Raw genomic sequence first — 22,338 nt, forward strand, 5'->3', positions numbered from 1 at the left:
TTCTAACCTTTGAGAATCTTATTCAGCTATGCTTCAGCTGAGGGACTTGTTTTTGTTGCTGTAATCTTTTAATAACTTTATGATCTAACCAATGATGTCATGGAATCACTGGACTTCCTGGTTATGTGTGTCCTATTTGACCATTGATGGGCATCACCTCATTTGCTAAATAACAACAGAAAATGCTGGAAAAACTCAGCAGGCCAGGCAACATCCGTGGAGAGAAATTAGTCAACGTTTCGGGTCGAAACCCTTTACCAAGACTAAAGAGGCACAGGGAATGAAATAGATTAAGAGGCCGGGCTGGGGGAGAACAAAAGAGAAGAGACATTAAGAGGTATTCAAAACGAGACGAGATGGTGATAGGACTAGTGGAGACAAAAGACAGCTCTAGATTTGGTGTGAAATGCGCTGGCAGAATGGGAGACAGCTGTTGTCTGGGAGAGAGGAAAAAAAAGGAAAAGGGGGGGGGGGGAAAGGCCAAAACAAAAGTGTGGATAAAAAATATAAGTAAAAATGTAATAGGGGCCGAGGTTATGATCTGAAACTGTTGAACTCGATATTGAGTCCAGAAGGCTGTAAAGTGCCTAATCGGAAGATGAGGTGCTGTTCCTCGAGTTTACGTTGAGCTTCCGTGGAACAATGCAAGAGGCTGAGGACGGTGAGGTCCGAGTTGGAATGGGGCGGTGAATTAAAATGACAGGCGACTGGAAGCTCAGGGTCACCCTTACGGACTGAACGGAGGTGTTCCGCAAAGTGGTCACTGATGCGCTATCAATTACTCAAAAGACTGAGGTTAAGCGAGTAACTAACAGGCTTTTATTAACAAGAGAATGAAGGTGTGCCTCGAGTGGTCGACCAGTCCAGAATACAGAGGGACTGTGGAGCAGTCACCTTTATACCTGGACTCGTGGGAGGAGTCAGCCGAGGCATGTACAGACATGTACACAGTGGAATACAAACACCCACACAGGCAGGTATAACAGTGGTTTACCACATTCACCCCTTGTTTAAAAATGAGTCCGGCGGGGTGAAGTGTATTAAAAGTTTGTGCATTGGAGTCTCTCCGGAGGTCTTGTCTGCCGCTGTGATCGACGTGGCGACGGCAGGGGTAGTGAAGCTTCCGGCGTCGAGTCCCGTGTAGGCTGGGGCACTGGTGTGTAGTCCTTGTGGGTGTCGAGCGGGTCGCGGGGCCCAGGCGTGCCGTCTGCTGGGGTTGGATATTGGATCGTGGGGGGGGTGGTGGTAGTGGGTAGTGGGTTACTGGGGCCCCCGAGGGTGCGAGGTCTCATATGGAGACTCTGTCCTCCCGCCCGTCCGGGTACGCAATGTAAGCATACTGGGGCTTGGCGTGGAGGAGGTCGACCCTCTCGACCAGGGGGTCCGTTTTATGGGTCCTCACGTGTCTTCTCAGTAGGACCGGCCCTGGGGACGTCAGCCATGGCGGTAGCGATGTCCCCGATGTGGACTTCCTTGGGAAGACAAACATTTTCTCATGAGGGGTGGCGTTAGTGGCAGTGCAGAGCAGTGACCGAATAGAGTGGAGCGCATCGGGGAGCACATCCTGCCAGCGGGAGGTCGGAAGGCCCCTAGACTTTAAGGCTAGCAGGGCGGCCTTCCAAACTGTCGCATTCTCTCTTTCCACCTGTCCGTTCCCCCGGGGGTTGTAACTGGTGGTCCTGCTTGTGGCTATACCCCTAGCGAGCAGGTACTGGCGGAGTTCGTTGCTCATAAACGATGAGCCCCGGTCGCTATGGATATAGCTGGGGAAACCGAACAGGGTGAAGAGGTCGTTCAGACATTTAATGACCGTGGCACTGGTCATGTCCGGGCAGGGGATGGCGAACGGGAAACGGGAGTACTCATCAATAATGTTGAGGAAGTACACATTGCGGTCGGAGGAGGGGAGAGGCCCTTTAAAATCAACGCTCAGGCGCTCGAAGGGGCGAGTGGCTTTTATCAGGTGAGCCCTGTCTGGTCTATAAAAGTGCGGTTTGCACTCAGCGCAGACTTGGCAGTTCCTGGTCATGGTCCTGACCTCCTCAATGGAGTAAGGCAGGTTGCGGGCCTTGATGAAGTGGAAGAACCTGGTGACCCCCGGGTGGCAGAGGTCATTGTGGAGGGCCCGCAGTCTATCGATCTGCGCGCTGGCGCTGGTGCCACGCGATCGAGCATCCGGGGGCTCATTGAGCTTCTCGGGCCGGTACAAGATCTCGTAATTGTAGGTGGAAAGTTCGATTCTCCACCTCAAGATCTTGCCGTTTTTGATTTTGCCCCTCTGCTTGTTGTTACACATAAAAGCAACTGAACGCTGGTCGGTGAGCAGGGTAAATCGTTTTCCGGCCAGGTAGTGCCTCCAATGACACACAGCCTCCACAATAGCCTGGGCCTCCTTCTCAACAGCGGAGTGTTTGGTCTCCGGGCCCTGGAGGGTTCGTGAAAAGAAGGCCACGGGTCTCCCCGCCTGATTAAGGGTAGCGGCCAGGGCAAAGTCGGACGCGTCGCTTTCCACCTGGAAGGGGATGGATTCGTCCACTGCGTGCATGGTGGCTTTGGCAATGTCTTCCTTGATACGGTGGAAGGCTAAGCGGGCCTCTGCCGTCAAGGGAAAAGAGGTGGACTTGATCAGCGGACGGGCCTTGTCCGCATAGTAGGGGACGCACTGGGCGTAATAGGAGAAAAACCCTAGGCACCTCTTCAGGGCCTTGAGGCAGTGGGGTAGTGGGAGTTCCATAAGGGGATGCATCCGGTCGGGGTCGGGACCGATGACTCCGTGTTCCACAACACAGCCAAGGATGGCGAGGCGGGTTGTGCGGAATATGCACTTCTCCTTGTTATACGTCAGGTTCAGGAGTTGGGCGGTGCAGAGGAATTTTTCGAGGTTTGCGTCATGGTCCTGCAAGTCATGGCCGCAGATGGTCACATTGTCTAGATATGGGAAAGTGGCCTGCAACACATTTTGATCGACCATCCGGTCCATCTCCCTTTGGAAGACGGAGACCCCGTTGGTGACGCCAAAGAGAACCGTAAGGAAGTGATAGAGGCGGCCGTTTGCCTCAAAGGCAGTATACTGGCGGTCCTCAGGGCGGATAGGGAGCTGGTGGCACGCTGATTTCAGGTCAATGGTCGAGAAGACGCTGTACTGCGCGATCTGGTTGACCATATCAGCTATGCGGGGGAGTGGGTAAGCGTCCAGCAGGGTGTAGCGATTTATTGTCTGGCTGTAGTCGATGACCAGGCGCTGCTTCTCGCCGGTCTTAACGACCACAACCTGGGCTCGCCAGGGGCTGGCGCTGCCCTCAATAATCCCTTCCTTCAGGAGCCGCTCCACTTCGGTTTTAATGAAAACCCTGTCCCCGGCACTGTATCGCCTGCTCTTTGTGGCGATGGGCTTACAGTCGGGGGTGAGGTTAGCAAACAGTGGTGGGGGGGTGACTCTGAGTGTGGAGAGGTTGCACCTGGTGCGCGGCGGGCAATTTGGAAGCTGCTGGCTGCGGACTGTGAGTGGGGGTAGGGGTCCACCGTACGCCATCGTAACACTTTTAAGGTGGCACTGAAAATCTAACCCCAGTAGAACGGCAGCGCAGAGGTGGGGCAGGACCAGAAGTTTAAAATGATCGTACACGGTCCCGTCTACTACGAGTGTCACTACGCAGTAGCCGCCAATGTCCGCCGACTGGGCCTCGGAGGCCATAGAAATCCGCTGGTGCGCAGGCAGGACTGGGAGAGAGCAACGCCGCACCGTGTCGGGGTGGATGAAGCTCTCCGTGCTCCCAGAGTCAAAAAGGCAGGTTGTTTCGTGACCATTTACCTTAATGTCCATTGTGGACCGGGCCAGTTGGTGCGGTCTCGCTTGGTCCAGCGTAACGGAGGCCAGCGTAGGGGTCGGTGTGTCGCTGCGGGTATCAGATGAGGCGGTGTTGGGGGCCTGCTGCGTCCCGACTGGCGTTCAAGATGGCGGCGTCCATGATCCCCATGTGGCTGGAGGCGTCCAAAATGGCTGCTGTTCCGGTGGTTCGCACATGGCTGGGGAGGCCCAAGATGGCGGCCCACACGGCCCACACGTGTTGCTGCTGGGGTTCGGGGTGGCTTTGGCCCTGCAGGCGCTGGCGTAGTGTCCCTTCTTCCCGCAGCCCGAGCAGATCGCATTTTTCGCCGGGCAGCGCACTCTGGGGTGTTTGGCCTGGCCACAGAAGTAGCATTTCTGGCCTTGGGACACTGCTGCGGTGGTTGGGCCGTGGCTGGGGTGGCACGGCGTTATGAGACGGTCCTACCGTGTCCCAGGCTGTCGTTCCCCGCGGCGTCCACGGTGCAGAGGAGTAGGCATCCATGCCCCGGTAGGCTGCGTCCAATGATAGTGCGAGTTCAGAGGCCTTGTTGAGGTCGAGGTCACTCTGCTCCAACAGTCGCTGTCGGGTGTAATTGGACCTGTGGCCTGCTACAAAAGCGTCCCGGATAAGTTCCTCTGTGTACACGGCAGCCTTTACATCCTTACAACCACAGGCCCGGCCAAGCACAGACAGTGCCTGAAGGTATTCCTCGGTCGATTCCCCAGGTTGTTGTTTACGACTCCCCAGGAGGTGCCTGGCGTACACCTCGTTCACTGGGCGCGTGTACTGGTCCTTGAGGAGCTTGAGAGCAGCCGTGTACGAGGTCGCGTCCTGGATGACCGAGTATGCTCGGTGGTTCATTTTGGAGGTCAGGACATCCAGTTTGTCCTCATCCGATTTGACCGTTCCAGCGGAGGCGATCAGGAATCTTTCAAAGCACCTAAGCCAGTGAGCAAACTTGGTGGATGCGTCCGCCTCCCGATGGTCTAAGTCCAGGCATGCTGGTGTGAGGATCTTCTCCATTATAAAAAAATCTTGTTAATAAAATTGATGCACTATCAATTACTCAAAAGACTGAGGTTAAGCGAGTAACTAACAGGCTTTTATTAACAAGAGAATGAAGGTGTGCCTCGAGTGGTCGACCAGTCCAGAATACAGAGGGACTGTGGAGCAGTCACCTTTATACCTGGACTCGTGGGAGGAGTCAGCCGAGGCATGTACAGACATGTACACAGTGGAATACAAACACCCACACAGGCAGGTATAACAGTGGTTTACCACAGTCACCCAATCTGCATTTGGTCTCCCCAATGTAGAGGAGACTGCATCGTGAGCAGCGAATACAGTATACTAGATTGCAAGAAGTACAAATAAATCGCTGTTTCACCTGGAAGAGGTGTTTGGGGCCCTGGACAGTGGGAAGGTGGGAGGTATAAGGGCAGGTGTTACATCTCCTGCGCTTGCACGGGAAGGTGCCAGGAGAAGGGGTGCTGGGGGTGATAGAGGAGTGGACTAGGGTGTCTCGGAGGGAGCGGTCCCTACGGAATGCTGAAAGGGGAGGGGAAGATACGTTTGGTGGTGGGATCACTTTGGAGGTGGCGGAAATGGCGGAGGATGATCCGTTGAATGTGAAGGCTGGTGGGGTGAAAGGTGAGGACAAGGGGAACCCTATCGTGGTTCCGGGAGGGAGGGGCAGGGGTGAGGGCAGAAGTGAGGGAGATAGAACGGACATGGTCGAGGGCCGTGTCAACCACGGTAGAGGGCAATCCTCGGTTGAGGAAAAAGGAAGACATGTCGGAAGCACTGGTGTGGAAGGTGGCATCGTTGGAGCAGATGCGGTGGAAATGGAGAAACTGGGAGAATGGAATAGAGTCCTTACAGGAGGTGGGGTGGGAGGAAGTGTAGTCCAGGTAGCTGTGGGGGTGAATGTTGGTCAATAACCTATCCCCAGAGATGGAGACGAGGAAGGGAAGAGTCAGAGATGGACCATGTGAAGGTGAGGGAAGGGTGGAAATTGGAGGCAAAGTGAATGAATTGTCTGGTTCAGGGCGAGAGCAGGAAACGGCACCAATACAGTCATCAATGTATCGGAAAAAGAGGTGAGGGAGGGGACCCGAATAGGACTGGAACAAAGAGTGTTCCGCATATCCCACGAAAAGGCAGGCATAGCTTGGACCCATGCGGGTACCCATAGCAACACCTTTGATTTGGAGGAAATGAGTGGAGTCAAAGGAGAAGTTGTTCAATGTGAGAACAAGTTCAGCCAGGCGGAGGAGGGTAGTGGTGGATGGGGACTGGTCGGGCCTCTGTTCAAGGAAGAAGCAGAGCGCCCTCGGGCCATCCTGGTGGGGGATGGAGGTGTAGAGGGAGGTGTAGAGGGATTGTATGTCCATGGTGAAAAGGAAGCGGTTGGGGCCAGGAAACTGGAAACTGTTAAAGTGGCGGAGGGCGTCTGAAGAGTCGCGGATGTAGGATGTAGACTGGACAAGGAGAAAAGTTAGAGTCGAGATAGGAAGAGATAAGTTCCGTGGGGTAAGAACAGGCTGAAACGATGGGTCTACCAGGGCAGTCCTGTTTGTGGATCTTGGGAAGGAGGTAGAAGCGGGCTGTGCGGGGTTGGGGAACTATGAGGTTGGTGGCCGCGGGGGGAAGATCGCCAGAGGAGATGAGGTCAGTGACAGTCTTGGAAACGGTGGTTTGATGTTCGGTAGTGGGGTCATGGTCCAGGTGGAGGTTGGAGGAGGTGTCGGAGAGTTGGCGTTCAGCTTCCGCGAGGTAGAGGTCAGTTCACCAAACAACAACAGCACCACCCTTGTCAGCAGGTTTAATGACAATGTCAGGGTTGGATCTAAGAGAATGGAGTGCTGCAAGTTCAGAGGGAGGTAGGTTGGAGTGAGTGAGGGGAGTAGAGAAATGGAGACGGCCGATGTCACGGCGGCAGTTAGCAATGAAAAGATCTAGAGAGAGTAAGAGGCCAGGGGGAGGGGTCCCGTTAGAACAGGAATTCTGAAAGCGGGAGAAAGGGTCAGTCGTGCGGGGGGGGAGACTCCTGGCCAGAGAAGTGGGCACGGAGAAGAAGGCGGCGGAAAAAGAGCTCATCATCGTGCCGAGCTCGAAATTCATTGAGGTGGGGGCGTAAGGGGATGAAGCTCAGGCCTTTGCTGAGGACTGATCGTTCGGGGTCAGAGAGGGGAAGGTCAGAGGGGATAGTGAAAAAGCGGCAGGGGCTGAGATTGGGAGAAGGGGGATCAGAGGAAAGTGAAGGGGAAGAAGGTTCCGGAATGGCATTGGTGTTCAAGAGTTGATAAAGAAAAAACGTTTTTTGTTGAAGCGTTGGATGAGTCGAAGGATGAAATGGAACTGTGGACCCGGGCAGCTTTGAGACAGTGCGTCAGTGCTGCTGAAGAGAGCGGTCGAGAGTGTTCATGTGGTGCCGCATGGCGTTGAGCGTGGATCTCAAGATGCGGCGAGAGCAGTAGTTCGAGGAACGATGAATATCTTGGAGATATTTATAATCCTGGGTGGATCCGAAACACGAAGGGTGGAAGCTTAGTTGGAATCCATGTGGAATAAGTTGGAACCGGAGACAGTTGCTGAGGAAAATGATGTGGCTGTGAAACCGAGTCTTGGCAGATACCTGATCAAACACGAGAAGGGAAACTGAAAGTAATGAAGATGAACAAGGTTGAAGAGCCGAACGGAGATCCCGTCGAAGAGAAGAGCAGAACTTCTTCAAGGTAGGCATTCCTAGAAGAGGTGTGGCAGTGAACCAAACACTAGTACGATAGCAAAATACTGCAGATGCTGGAAATCCGAAATAACAACAGAAAATGCTGGAAAAACTCAGCAGGCCAGGCAACATCCGTGGAGAGAAATTAGAGTCAACATTTTGGGTTGAAACCCTTTGTCAAGTCTAAAGAGGCATAGGAAATGAAATAAATTAAGAGGCCAGGCTGGGAGAGAACAAAAGAGAAGAGACATTAAGAGGTATTCAAAACGAGACGAGATGGTGATAGGACTAGTGGAGACAAAAGACGGCTCTAGATTAGGTGTGAAATGCGCTGGCAGAATGGGAGACAGCTGCCGTGTGGGAGAGAGGAAAAAAAAGGAAAGGGGGTGGGGGGAGGCCAAAACAAAGGTGTAGATAAAAAATATAAGTAAAAATGTAATAGGGGCCGAGGTTATGATCTGAAATTGTTGAACTCGATATTGAGTCCAGAAGGCTGTAAAGTGCCTAATCGGAAGATGAGGTGCTGTTCCTCGAGTTTACATTCTCGGCCGAGGTAGATGCTTCAGGTTCATGAACGTCTTCCACAGCTGTCTCTGTCACAACCATGGGTTCGACCCTTGCTCTCGACTCTACCAGTTGATCCGCATGACGCCTTATCACATTATGACCAATATCTACGGTGTACATCAGAGGTCCTTGTCTGGCCCGGATTGTTCCGGACTGCCATTTGTCGTTTCCATAGCCCCTTGCCATCACTGGTTGTCCTACGTCGAAAGTTCGAGTGGTCTTGCTGTTAATATGCCAAAACTGTTTGTTTTCCACTTCCCTCCGCACATTTGGTTTTAACAAGTCCAACTTGGACCGCAACCTCCTGTTATAAAACATCATAGCAGGACTTTGGTTAGTCACGGCATGATCGGCGTTTCTATATGACATCAGGAACTTATCGACCTTGTGTTGCAGCGGAACCTGATCATCATTCATGGCCTTAATAGCCTTTTTGAATGTCTGGACAAATCTTTCAGCCAACCCGTTTGTCACCGGATGATATGGGGCAGAGGTATAATGTTTAACTCCATTCTTCTTTAAGAATTGTTGGAATTCTTCCGATACAAACTGTGGTCCGTTGTCCGAACAGATCTGTTCTGGCAATCCGTTCCTTGCGAATATTGTTCTTAACACCGCAATTGTCTTTTCTGAAGTAGTGGTATTCATCTTGATGACTTCTGGCCATTTGGAATGTGCGTCCACCACGATTAGGAACATGGAGTCCATGAATGGACCAGCAAAGTCAATGTGTACGCGTTGCCATGGGGCTGAAGGCCATTCCCATGGGTGTAGCGGTGTTATCGGAGGTGCATTTTGCACTTTTTGACACCCAGCGCAGCTTTTCGTTAACTCCTCAATCTGTTGGTCAATACCCGGCCACCATACGTAAGCCCTAGCAAGACTTTTCATTTTAACTCCCCCCAGATGACCTTCATGTAGTTCTTTTAAAACTCTTTCCCTTAACTTGGGAGGAATAATCACTCTTGTCCCGTACATCAAAGTACCATGGCAGACGGACAGCTGGTCTCGCCTTGCCGAGAATGCCAGTAACAGAGGATCACCCCGCGTTGGCCATCCTTTCACTGTCACCTCGTAGACTCTGGACAGTGTCGGGTCGTTCCTGGTTTCTCTTTCAATACTTGCGTTGGTGACAGGTAAACACTCGATAATGGTCGAATGAAATAACTCAACAGGGTCAACTTCCGTCGTGTCTTCATCTTCAGGTAGTGGCAGGCGCGACAGGTCATCAGCATTGCCATGCTGTTTCGTACCTTTGAATTCTATCTGATATTGATGTGCCCCTAAGAAAAGAGACCATCTCTGGATACGCTGTGCTATCATCACCGAAACACCCTTGTTCGGGTTAAAAATGGACACCAACGGTTGATGGTCCGTCAGAAGTGTGAATTTTTGGCCCTGTAGGTAATGATTAAACTTCTTCACTCCCCATACAAGGCTAAGGGCCTCCCTATCGATCTGCGCATAGTTGCGCTCAGCGGAGGTCAATGATCTGGATGCAAACGCGACTGGCCTTTCCGTGCCATTTGGCAATTTATGTGAGAGTACTGCCCCAATACCATATGGAGAAGCATCACAAGCCAACCGAATAGGCAGTGTCGGGTTGAAGTGAGCCAACACTTCCTCTGAGGTGATCAATTCTTTGCTTTTGCGAAATGCCTTCTTACAGTTTTCGCCCCAGTCCCATGGTACCCCTTTCTGTAAAAGAGCGTTCAACGGATGCAGCACCGTGGATAGATTTGGCAGAAATTTATGGTAGTAGTTAATTAATCCTAGAAACGACCTCCACTGAGAGACATTCTCCGGAGCAGGAGCCTTTACAACTGCCGCTATCTTGTCAGGAGACTTATGAAGCCCCTCCCGGTCAATGACATGACCACAGTACGAGATCCGCTTCTGGAAGAACTCACATTTCTGCCGATTTACCCTAAGTCCATACTCTTTCAGTCTGTTGAGCACCAGTTCCAAGTTAGCGAGATGCTGTTCATCACCATCACCTGTGATCAGAATGTCGTCCAGGTAACATTGTGTGCCTGGAATTCCCTGTAATACCTGCTCCATGGCCCTCTGCCAAATTGCTGGAGCCGATGCCACACCAAAAACCAGCCTATTGTACCGGTACAACCCTCGATGCGTGTTGATCGTGAGGTATTGGCGTGACTCTTCTTCAACCTCCATCTGCAAGTACGCCTGCGCCAGGTCTATCTTGGTGAAGTGTTTCCCGCCAGACAGTGAAGCGAAAATATCCTCAATCTGTGGAAGCGGATACTGCACCGTGTGAAGCACCGGATTAACGGTGATCTTGAAATCTCCACAGATGCGAACCTTCCCTGGATCTCCTGGCTTATTGTTCGCAGGACGTTTCATAACGGGAACAATGGGCGTAGCCCACTCACTCCAATCTACTTTAGACAGTACCCCTGAACGTTCTAGTGCTTCCAGCTCCGCTTCAACCGCAGGTCGTATTGCATAGGGTACCGGTCTGGCTTTAAAAAATTTTGGCTGTGCATGTTCATCAATCTTGATGTTTGCCGTAATTCCTCTGTGTTCCCAGTCCCGGCTGGAACACCTCTTTAGCCTCATCCAATATTCTGGACAATCGTTTAGGTTTGACAGCTGTTTCCCCGGAATCTACCGTTAGTGCTTTCAAGGAGTGCCAGTCCATATTCATTTTCCTAATCCACTCCCGTCCTAGTAGTGGTGGACCTCCTTCAGGTAGCACATATAAGTCCATTACTTGGCTTCCTTCGCCCTTGTGGACCACTTCTACCTCTATTTTTCCGATGGGGTACACTCTTTGCCCCGTGTACGTTTTCAATATAATCTCCGTATCCTGTAAGGGAATATGTTGGAATAACCTTCTGTAATCTTTCTTATTCATGACCGTCAATGCCGATCCAGTGTCCAATTCCATTTTTACTTGGACTCCTGCTATCTTAAGAGTGACCCAAATTGTCTGGAGGTCTGTATCCTTACCAACGTTGTGTATTCTTAAGCTATCCAGTTCATTACTGCTAGCGTCTGAATCTGACTTCTGTTCAGTCAAACTGTTCTTTGTCACCTTGTGTACCTTTGCATATTTTCCTTGCGGTGACTTTTTATTGCTGGTCTTCTTTCCTGACCAGCATACTTTAGCTATGTGGCCAAACCGGCCACACGTTCTGCATTCTTGGTTTTTAAACCAACACTGGTTCTGATCGTGCGTTGTCTTTCCACAACGATAACATTTGACAGAACTCAAACCCAATTTGTTTGTACCGAGTTCCGGTGGCCGTAGCTGCATTACTGCCGTGCCTCTCGCTGCAGCCTCGTGTGCTGCTGCCATAGTGACCGCCTTCTCGAGAGACAGCTCATTCTCCTCGAGCAGTCGCCTTTGTGTATCCTGTTTAAATAAACCACACACAAATCTATCTCGAAGTGCCTCTGTCAGTCCCGTTCCAAACTGACAATATTTTGCTAGCTTACGTAATTCCATCAAATATTCAGCATTGCTTTCATTTTGCCGCTGTCTTCTATCGTAAAATTTAAATCGTTCCGCTAGCATCAGCGGCGTGGGGCTAAGATGATTTTTTAGGACAGTAACAATCTGTTCGAACGTCTTATCCGCCGGTTCATCTGGTGATAACAGGTGTTTCAATTGCCCGTATGTCTTCGCACCCATTAAGTTTAGTAATGTTAGTGCTTTATCTGTCTCAGGAATTTAATTTGCCTTACAATAGTTTTGTATGCGTTCTACATACATAGCCCAGTCTTCTATATCACTGTCGAAGGCATTAATGTTCCCATGTTTAGGCATCGTAGCAATTTATCGTATTTTTAATGTTATCTAAGATGGCGGCTTCCCGCTCTTGCCGTCGTCCTCCGCCCACAAAATGGCGGTTTTCCCGCACTTGGCGGTCTTCACCCGTCCCCCAACGCTGTCTCCGCTTCACCGCGGCTCTCGCGCCTTCAGTTTCCCCAGACGCTGCGCCTTTAGCCCGAATGCGGCCCTTATCTCCGGTCGCGATCGATGTCCCGCGCTGCGCCTCTCGCTCAAAAGCGGCCCGGCCCTTATCTCTGGTCGCGATCGACCTCACCGCCCTTATTCCTCCATCTTCCCAGCCCCGTCTGTACAGCCAACGCGGTTGACTTTCTGTCGCGTCGCTGCCCGGCTTACCCACCACGAGGTAGTAGAAGAAGCTGACAGTCGCTGATGGAGGCTTCGAGGTCAGGATGTCTTCTGCACTCCGGTTGCTCGATGCCTGCCGCTCGACGTGTCTTCCCGTAGGTGATGAGGGTGGAAACCTCTCTTCGACGTCCTGTCTGTGGACGAAGTCGCCGTGGAAATTACTGCAGCAGGGTAAGAATCGGACTCGTCGCCACTGTTAAGTCTGTGTGTTATAGTGAGAATTACTACACAGACCACAAGAGTAAATTCAACAGGTCTTTACTGGTTGGAGGTCGGACTATACTGAATACAATATTATTACACTGTGCTTATATACCGGTGTGGTCACCACCGGTATTACGTATACAGCAGCCAAAGAAAGTAGTACCTTTCTTAAGGTGGACCAGGCTTAAGTTCTCTTAAGGTGGAACAGGTTACATACACCACACCTAGAAAGGGGTGTTTGGGGCCCTGGACAGTGCGAAGGGGGGAGGTATAAGGGCATTTGCTAACCTGATTTGCTAATCTCTTGTTCTGCAAAGTTTATACCATTTAATTACCTCCAGGAGCTCAAGATCTTTCTGGGTTGTTTAGCTGTTTATCTGTGATCATCACTGGTTAAATAATGCCAACCCCACTATCTCATAAATCAGGAGACAAGCTCTTAAAAATCATGATTTCTGACCAAATTTCATCAGTTGCTACTTTTTTCAAACATAAGGGAACGGTAGCATAGTGGTAATGTCACTCGGCTAGTAATCCAGAGGCCTGGACTAATGATCCAGAGACACGAGTTCAAATCCCACCACAGCAGCTGGGGAATTTAAATTCAGTTAATTAAATAAATCTGGAATAATTACTAGTATGAGTAGGGAAGGAAATCTGCCATCCAGACCCACAGCAATGTGGTTGATTCTTAACTGTCCTCTGAAATGGCCTAGCAAGCCACTCAGTTGTAACAAACCGCTACAAAACACAATAATAAGCATGAAATGGACGGATCACCCAGCATCGACCTCTGCACCGGCTACAGACACTGCAACGGCACACCCAGCCCAATCAACCCTGCAAAGTCCTCACCAAGAGCTGGGGACTTATGCCAAAATTGGGAGAGCTGTCCCACAGACCAGTCAAGCAACAGCCTGACAGTCATACTCACAGAATCATATCTTTCAGCCAATGTCCCAAACCCACCGGCAAGACAGACACAAGAGGGGTGGCGGCACAGTGGTATACAGTCGGGAAGGAGTGGCCCTGAGAGTCATCAACATTGACTCCGGACCCCATGAAGTCTCATGGCTTCAGGTCAAGCATAGGCAAGGAATCCTCCTGCTGATTACCACCTACCGCCCTCCCTCAGCTGATGAATCAGTACTCCTCCATGTTGAACACCACTTGTAAAAAGCACTGAGTAGCAAGGGCATAGAATGTATTCTGGGTGGGGGATTTCAATGTCCATCACCAAGAGTGGCTCGGTAACACCACTTCTGATCGAGCTGGCCGCGTCCTGAAGGACATAACTGCCAGTCTGGGCCTGCGACAGGTGGTGAGAGAACCAACACGAGGGAAAAACCTACTTGACCTCGCCCTCACCAATCTACCTGTCGCAGATGCATGACAATATTGGTAGCAGTGACCACCGCACAGTCATTGTGGAGACGAAGTCCCATCTTCACACTGAGGACACCCTCTATCGTGTTGTGTGGCACTACCACCATGCTAAATGGGATAGATTCAGAACCGATCTAGCAGCTCAAAACTGGGCATCCATGAGACGCTGTGGGGCAGCAGCAGAATTGTATTCCACCACAATCTAACCTCATGGCTTGGCACATCCCTCACTCTACCATTACCATCAACCCAGGGGACCAACCCTGGATCAATAAGGAGTGTAGAAGAGCATGCCAGGAGCAGCACCAGGCGTACCTAAAAATGAGGTGCCAACCTGGGGAAGCTGCAACACAGGACTACATGCATGCTAAAAAGCGGAAGCAGCATGCTATAGGCAGGGCTAAGCGATCCCACAATCAATGGATCAGATCAAAGCTCTGCAGTCTGCCACATCCAATCGTGAATGGTGGTGGACCATTAAACAACTAATGGGAGGAGGAGGCTCCATGAATATCCCCATCCTCAATGATGGTGGAGCCCAGCACGTGAGTGTAAAAGACAAGGCTGAAGCGTTTGCAACCATCTTCAGCCAGAAGTGCCGAGTGGATGATCCATATCGGCCTCCTCCTGAGGTCCCCACCATCACAGGAGCCAGTCTTCAGCCAATTCGATTCACTCCACGTGATATCAAGAAATGGCTGAGCGCACTTGATATAGCAAAGGCTATGGGCCCTGAGTGTGGCATCAAGGAGCCCTAGTAAAACTGAAACCAATGGGAATCGGGGGGGGGGGGGAAACGCTCCACTGGCTGGAGTCATAGAGCACAAAGGAAGATGGTTGTGGTGGTTGAAGGTCAATCATCACAGCCGCAGGACATCGCTGAAGGAGTTCCTCAGAGCAGTGTCCTAGGCCCAACCATATTCAGTTGCTTCATCAATGACCTTCCTGCCAACATAAGGTCAGAAATGGGGATGTTTGCTGATGATGGCACAGTGTTCAGTGCCATTCACAACTCCTCAGATAATGAAGCAGTCCATGCCCGCATGCAACAAGACCTGGACGACGTTCAGGCTTGGGCTGATAAGTGGCAGGTAACATTAGCGCCACAGAAGTGCCAGGCAATGACTGCCTCCCAACAAGCGAGAGTCTAACCACCGCCCCTTGACATTCGACGGTATTACCATCGCTGAATCCCCCACCATCAACATCCTGGGGGTCACCATTAACCAGAAACTTAACTGGACCAGCCACACACATACTGTGGCAACAAGAGCAGGTCAGAGGCTAGGTATTCTGTGGCGAGTGTCTCACCTCCTGACTCCCCAAAGCCTTTCCACCATCTACAAGGCACAAGTAAGGAGTGTGATGGAATACTCTCCACTTGCCTGGATGAGTGCAGCTCCAACAACACTCAAGAAGCTCGACACCATCCAGGGTAAAGCTGCCCGCTTAATTGGCACCCCATTCACCACCTTAAACATACACTCCACCACCGGCGTACCGTGACTGCAGTGTGTACCATCTACAAGATGCACTGCAGCAACTCGCCAAGGCTCCTTCGGCAGCACCTCCCAAACCCGCGACCTCTTCCACCTGGAAGGATAAGGGCAGCAGGCGCATGGGAACACCACGACCTCCAAATTCCCCTCCAAGTCACACACCATCCTGACTTAGAAGCATATTACTGATCCTACATCGTTGCTGGGTCAAAATCCTGGAACTCCCTCCCTAACAGCACTGTGGGAGCACCTTCACCACATGGACTGCAGCGGTTCAAGAAGGCGGCTCACCACCACCTTCGCAAGGGCAATTAGGGATGGGCGATAAATGCTGGCCTTGCCAGTGATGCCCACATGCCGTAAACGAATAAAAAAGAAACATAAAACAATATAGATTGACAGTTCATTTATAAACCTCATTAGTGGCTTTAATTAAAATCTAACAGGCCATAGCGCTTTACAAAAACTACATTAATACATCTGAAAATGCTTTACAAAAAACTTTAAAAAAAATCCTACCTGTTATCACCACAGTGCTATGCTATGTTTGGGTACTCCTCTTGAGTTTCAGGCTGGTGATTTTTCAGTATCTGGAATGTGCGAAATTATTGTATTCTAAATGACAATTAAGACTTGATAATGCCCAGTTTTTCAAAGACTCAACAAGGCGTGTCACAGTGCTAATATATTGGTGGGAGGTCTGACTGTGAGTAATATTTGGGGTCAGGCCGTTGTGGGCTCGGTACACAGGCCTGTCCTTGGTGAGACAGTCACAATCCTGCTCCGCAGCTCACTGTCTGCCCGATAGGCTGTTGACCATTCCCATCACAACATCAACAGCGGCCTGTGCCATCTTCAATGAACAAGGTAATACTATGTAAAAGGGGGATGAATCCAGGCTCAGCAGTCTTTTGACAGCTTCTTGCCTATTCCTCACGCTGGGTGAAAAGCATTCTCTTCAGGTCCCACTGCTAGCTGCTGTTGCACAGTAAGGCATTCATACATGTTCCTCAAAACGTGACAGCATTTATGACAGAACATTTAATGCCTAGTGCATGTTAGGGACCTGCTGGAGACCCACAGAAGACGATATGATGTTGGATATTTATGATGTCTGCCCCTTGGGTATCTCCCTCGCATGTAAACAGAAATTGTGAATTTGAGGAGAAAATGTTAATAAAACTCAGGATGGGAACTGGCACTTTGTAATTTTGCAGGCAACGAGATGGACTGAATAATGTCTCCTACAGGTAACTAACTAAAATGATCAGAAAAAACTGGAGGGTGAATTCATGTGGGCTGCTTTAGAGCAGCATTACAAGAGAGCAAGGAGCACAATGCAAGGCTAGTCCTTTGTCAGCAGAAATGTTGCACAGTATAGCAATACAGGTTAAATTAAGAGAGACAAATATATTGGCAGGAATTTTCCAGGGGGGTCAGCGGGTGGGATTGGTGGTGGGTCGGGTGGGAAATTTGATATTTTTGACCCGCTGTCAACTCGCTCCCACGTGCCTTTCCCGATGTCGGGTCTGTCAGCGCTGAGCAGACCCGACGGGCAGCGGCGGGCAACCCAATTCAGGTAATTAGTGGCTTGTTTAGAGCTACTTAAGAATGATTTTCAGCTCACCTTTTGCTTTTGACAGCTCACCCACAGGGTCCACGCTGGTCATTGACCACGTCTGTTAAGCTGAGGTGGGAGTTCAGTGGCCATTGAATCAGCTGTTGAGTTGACAGCTTCAAATGTAAAGTAAAAGCTTTCACCTTACAGAGATATCGTCCCTCAGCCACAAGCTGCTCCTCACTGCATTTCCACAACAGATTCACCATGCTGCAAGTCTTTACACAAGTCTCCATCCAGTCTGACCTCATTACCTCTCTCACCATTGACCCATCGCTTCTATCATCTCTACTGCACCTGCCATCTGTTTCACCATCATGGGTGCCCTTTATACTCTGACCTTGGTCCTCAGAATCCCACCACGATCAGCCCCAACACCAGCAGTACCAGGCATACCGGTAGCAATAACACCAACCTTCTCTGCAATCAATTGATGCTGCACAGGACAGAGGGCATCAGCATCCGACCACATTGCTGCCCAGAAGGCCAGGGATGGCCTCACCATGGCCAGATTTACTTCACTTGACTCTACACCCTGGCTGCCACATGATGTGCCAGGTTGGTGCCACCCCACACCAACATCTTAAAGCATCCCTACAATGCCCAAGCCATTCCTTTCACACTCATCACCATTGCAGGGGCTATCAGTATGTCTCATCATTCACTGCAACTCACTAAGCTACTTCCAAAGGTGCACACAAATCTGTCCAAAAATGCAAAGTGTTGAAAATAAAGGTTTCAATGTTTGACACCACATTAACAGAAACTTTACATGAACATTGGATAAAACAACCAAGTAGCTGTGTTAAATAACAACAGAAAATGCTGGAAAAACTCAGCAAGTCAGGCAACATCCGTGGAGAGAAATTTGAGTTGACGTTTCGGGTTTGACCCTTCTTCAAAACTGGAGAGAAAAGGAACTAGATCGAAGGCAGGGCTGCGATCGGACAAAAGAACCAAAAGAAGTAAAAGAGATTAGAAGCTAGACGAGATGGTAATAGGCTGTGATTAGGTGTAAAGTGTACTGGCAGGGCAAAAGATAGCTGCCAGGTGTGAGAGAGAAACAAAAGGAAAGGGGGGGGGGGGAAAAGGAAAGGAGTGGAAAAATATAAGTGAAAATGAAATAGGGGCCGAGGTTATGATCTGAAATTGTTGAACTCGATATTGAGACTGGAAGGCTGCAGAGTGCCTAATCGGAAGATGAGGTGCTGTTCCTCGAGTTTACGTTGAGCTTCCGTGGAACAGTACAAGAGGCCAAGGACGGTGAGGTCCGAGTGGGAATGGAGCGGTGAATTGAAATGACAGGCGACCGGAAGCTCGGGGTCACCCTTACGGACTGAACGGAGGTGTTCCGCAAAGCGGTCACCCAATCTGCGTTTGGTCTCCCCAATGTAGAGGAGACCGCATCGTGAGCAGCGAATACAGTATCCTAGATTGCGAGAAGTACAAGTAAATCGCTGTTTCACCTGGAAGGGGTGTTTGGGGCCCTGGACAGTGGGGAGGGGGGAGGTATAGGGGCAGGTGTTACATCTCCTCCGCTTGCACGGGAAGGTGCCAGGCGAAGGGGAAGGGCTGTTTGGGGTGATAGAGGAGTGGACTAGGGTGTCTCGGAGAGAGCGGTCCCTGCGGAATGCTGAAAGGGGAGGGGAGGGGAAGATACGTTTGGTGGTGGGATCACTTTGGAGGTAGCGGAAATGCCGGAGGATGATCCGTTGAATGTGGAGGCTGGTGGGGTGAAAGGTGAGGACAAGGGGAACCCTATCGTGGTTCCGGGAGGGAGGGGCAGGGGTGAGGGCAGAGGTGCGGGAGATAGAACTGACACGGTCGAGGGCAGTGTCAACCACGGTAGAGGGGAATCCTCGGTTGCGGAAAAAGGAAGACATGTCTGAAGCACTGGTGTGGAAGGTGGCATCGTCGGAGCAGATACGGCGGAGGCGGAGAAACTGGGAGAATGGAATAGAGTCCTTACAGGAAGCGGGGTGGGAGGAAGTGTAGTCCAGGTAGCTGTGGGAGTCAGTGGGCTTGTAGTAAATATTGGTCGATAACCTATCCCCAGAGATGGAGACGGAGAAGTCGAGGAAGGGAAGGGAAGAGTCAGAGATGGACCATGTGAAGGTGAGGGAAGGGTGGAAATTGGAGGCAAAGTGAATGAAATTGTCAAGTTCGGGGCGAGAGCAGGAAACGGCACCGATACAGTCATCAATGTATCGGAAAAAGAGGTGAGGGAGGGGACCCGAGTAGGACTGGAACAAAGATTGTTCCACATAGCCCACGAAAAGGCAGGCATAGCTAGGACCCATGCGGGTACCCATGGCAACACCTTTGATTTGGAGGAAATGAGTGGAGTTAAAGGAGAAGTTGTTCAATGTGAGAACAAGTTCAGCCAGGCGGAGGAGGGTCGTGGTGGATGGGGACTGGTCGGGTGTTAGTTGGTATGATTGCACTAGGACGAGGGTGAGTGTGAGGGGTGGCTAGTGAGATGGGGATGTGATAATGTAGATAGAGAGGGATGGGTGGAGGTCCAAGGTAAGTTGGTGTGAGTAAGGATGTGCAGGAGTAGGGCAGAGTGATGAGTGGCAAAGCAGGATGAGGTTGAGTGTGACTTTGTACTAACGTTTCGTGATCTACTGAGATCATTGAAACGTTTGCGGCACTGCACCCAGGTCCTCCTGACCACATCCCTACTTGTGCCCTCCTCTGCAATGTGCAACCAGGCTGTGTTGATCCCCTGGGGAGGTCTCTTCTGCCCATGAGAAGGGAAGAAGACCTCCCTGCGTGCTGTGACTCTCTCTATAAGCATATGGAGGGAGTCATGGGCGAGCCTGGGTGCAGCCCTGTGCCTTTGTGCAGTGCTTGTCAGTGTTTGCAGCACCTCAATGCTGTAGAACACTGACCGCACAAATGTCAAAATAAATTTGGACATGGTCCCTTTTAAGGAAACTGGCATGTGGCACATCATCAAATGATGTCACCAGACCCGCTGCCTCTAATTGGCCGGGAAACATGCTTAACAAGCCCAATGAAGGGAAATTAATTTCACACAGTGGGATTGAGCTAGCATCGGGGTAGGGACCTGCCACCGACGTTGCCCGCCAAGGACCCGCCGAGGTTAGTAAAATCGTGGCATATGTCTTGATTTGCAGCTTTCTGTGCCTACTTTCGAAATCTCTCCTTTGATCCTTTTAATTTTCTTAGCTTTTTTGTTGTTTTGATGAAACAATAGAAGAGCTTCCAAAGTATAAGAGCTGCAGCTCATTGATTTCAAGAGCTGGGATATCTCTGGCTAGTTTGCAGCTTCAAATTTGTGTGAAAGATCATCCGCGCATATGAAAAGAAGTTAGGGAAGAGATGGTAGAAGCACAGTTTTATATTAGAAAAGGGAATAGTGCCAATGGACTGGTGGACAGCTAATGTGATTCCAATATTTAAAAAGGGCGATAGAACAAGTCCAGAGAACCATAGACCATTAGCTTAACGTCAGTGGTAGGAAAGTTAATGGAATCCTTATTCAAGATGTAATAAAAAAAAATCTAGAAATCAAAAAATATAATGGAGTAGTCAGCACGGATTTCAAAAGGGAAGGTCATGCTTGAACCAACCTTTTTGAGTTATTTGAAGTAACGGTGAATAAGGGGAAGCTAGATGAACATATGAGGGAGAAAAGAATAGAAGGATATGTTAATGGAATTAGATGAAGGTTGGAAGGAGACTTGTGTGGAGCATAAACACCGGCATAGACCTGTTGGGCTAAATGGCCTGTTTCTGTGTCTTGGAGAGTTGCTGCCTGTACATAGTACGCACTGCAGGCACGGTAAGCTGGGGGTGGAGGGGTCAGTGTTTAGGCTAGTGGATGAGATACTGCTTCTCATGATGGTGTCGAGCTCCTTGAGTGTTGTTGCAGCTGCACCTATCCAGGCAAGTGCAGAGAATTCCGTCACACTCCTGACTTGTGCCTTGTAGGTGGTGGGGAGCGTGGGGGAGTCTGGTGGTGAGCCACTTGCTGCAGAATGCCCAGCCTCTGATCTGCTCTAGTAGTCACTACATTTATGCGGCTGGTCCAATTGAGTTCCTGATCAATGGCTGTTTTCGTATCTTCAGACTCTTCCCTTGGAGAATAGTGTGAAGCAGTGGAAGGATTCACAGGCTGTTTAACATTCCTAACAGTCTGCGCCATGAACGCTCCTTCCTTGGCCTTAACCATCATTATACCAGCCGATAGGGTGGTTAGTCCTTTATGGTGGTAGGGTTTTATGGGCTCCCATAACACATACAATGGGCAGGGGGGATGTCACCCACACCCATAGGACGCAAGTATCCCTGCTGCATGTCAACACAGAATTCAGAGCCAGAGCTCCGTCCTCCACCTGCCAGGACTGTCTGGCACGAGCTAGTACTAAGCCAAAGTCTTGCTCCTGGTCAGTACTGGTCTGCAAGGTGTTGATAGTGAGGGATTCGGCAATGGTAATGCCATTGAATGCCGAGGGAAGGTGGTTCGGATCTCTCTTGTTGGATGGAGGTGGTCATTGCCTGACACTTGTATGACGTGAATGTTGCTTGCCACTTATCAGCCCAAGCCTGGATGTTGCAGAGGTCTTGCTGCTTGCCGCCACAGACTGCTTCAGTATCTGAGGAATTGTGAATGGACCTGAACACTGTACAATCATCACCGAACAGCCTCACTTCTAACCTTATGATGGAGGGCAGGTTATTGATGAAGCATCTGAAGATAGTTGTCCCTAGGATACTACCCTGAGGGGCTCCTGCATCGATGTTCTGGGCTAAGATGATTAGCCTCCAGCCATTGGAGATTCCCCTGATCCTCATTGACTTTGGTTTTACAAAGGCTTCTTGGTGCCACATTCAGTTGAATGTTGTCTTGATGTCAAGGGCAGTCACTCTCACCTCACCTCTGGAATTCAGCTCCTGTGTCCATGTTTGGACCAAGGCTGTAATGAGGTCCGGAGCCCAAAATGAGCATCGGTGGGCAGGTTATTGGTAAGTGTCACTTACTAGTGCTGTTGAGGACTCTTTCCATCACTTTGATGATGATTGGAAGTAGGCTGATGAGGTGGTAATTGTCTGGGCTGAATTTGTCCTTTTTGTGGACAGGACATACCTGGGCAATTTTCTACATTGTCGAATAGATGCCAGTGTTGTAGCTGTACTGGAACAGCTTGGCTAGAGGTGCAGCTAGTTCTGCAGCACTGCTCTTCAGTACTACAGCCAGGATGTTGTCGGGGCCCATGTCACATGGAGTGAATTGAATTAGCTGGATTGGCATCTGTAATTGGAGTGCAGTGATTTCCTGGCCAATTTGAACTATAACAATTGATTTG

The sequence above is a fragment of the Somniosus microcephalus genome, chromosome 1 (assembly GCF_052327205.1).
Source record: "Somniosus microcephalus isolate GS21.2 chromosome 1, FLI_Smic_1.0, whole genome shotgun sequence".
NCBI classification, from domain to species: domain Eukaryota; kingdom Metazoa; phylum Chordata; class Chondrichthyes; order Squaliformes; family Somniosidae; genus Somniosus; species Somniosus microcephalus.